The sequence below is a fragment of the Echinops telfairi genome, unplaced genomic scaffold, assembly GCF_000313985.2.
Source record: "Echinops telfairi isolate 266 unplaced genomic scaffold, ASM31398v2 ScPeMD7_22;HRSCAF=79, whole genome shotgun sequence".
Taxonomy (NCBI): Eukaryota; Metazoa; Chordata; class Mammalia; order Afrosoricida; family Tenrecidae; genus Echinops; species Echinops telfairi.
In genome coordinates, this window is record NW_022103919.1 from 11,851,254 (window position 1) to 11,852,286 (window position 1,033).

At 33.6% G+C, this 1,033-nt stretch overlaps 1 protein-coding gene across 1 annotated transcript in view; it reads right to left on the reverse strand.

Moving 5' to 3' along the window:
• ABHD17B (abhydrolase domain containing 17B, depalmitoylase) overlaps nt 1–1,033 on the reverse strand; it is a 51,712-nt gene that overhangs the window by 43,067 nt on the left and 7,612 nt on the right. The window lies entirely within an intron of this gene.

A 1,033-nucleotide genomic window follows, 5' to 3' on the forward strand; every position in this document is an offset into this window, starting at 1 on the left:
AAAAAAAAAAAAAAAAAGGAAAGAAACAAAATATCTACATTACAGTGTGCAGATGGTACTTTTGAGAAAAGTGTATTGCATGAATTATTTTCCCTGATTTGAATTTCCAAAACATACAAAAGAAAAATCTAAATCCAGAAGCCAACAAATCCATCCTGATTCTGAGGATCATCCTAAAAATACTTGTATGAAACAGATACATACATGAATTAAGCATATAACCTGTAGTTGCTCAACGTTTCCAAATAAATTGTGGTTAAATACTATCTTAGAAGACAGCCACAGTGAAACATTTTAGTTGGGTTTTGAAAGTTAAAGACTTTTAACTTTTGATCATTCTAAGACCACCTCTTTAGACACTGGAACTAATGAAAAGAAATCTAATATTATTTGCTTATTTTCTAGTGATTTTCCAAAAGCCATGATATAATAAGATAGCACAAGCCACATTACTAGGTAATTTAAGGAATCAACTTTAGCAACATTTATGGATGAAATAAAAAAGCCAGCAAAAGGAAAAAATACAACCAAATGTAATTGGATCTGATCCAAATTCTCTGTCACTTTACGAGATTTAGGAGCCTAAGTGCATGACAATACCTATCTAATGACTACATCACAAGGATGGTGCATAATGTCAATGAACTAATAACACAATTTGAAGCTCTTTTTCAATCTGTATGCATGAGACAATGTCCAAATTTAAAAAAGGTCTTAAAGTAGCTTATTAATAACTAATAAAAATAAACTTGAGGGAGCTTCAAAAAGGTGATGGAAAAATTGAATTGAAAGGTTAATGGAATTTTTCCACCAATTAAAAAAAAGGGTGCTCTTACAGCTTGAGTTATATATGCCCCACCCAGAGCTTTGGTGTACTCAGGAACCAGTAGTCTTTGTCAGAAGCTGGAAAAAATCTGGAACCATGAAGAAAACTCCTCTCTGGGGCTGAATGTTAAAGGGAGCCTGTGAGCAGGCTGAAATGCTTGCTAGGTGACCACCTGGATCTACTTGTTGAGTGGAAGTCGGAGAAATG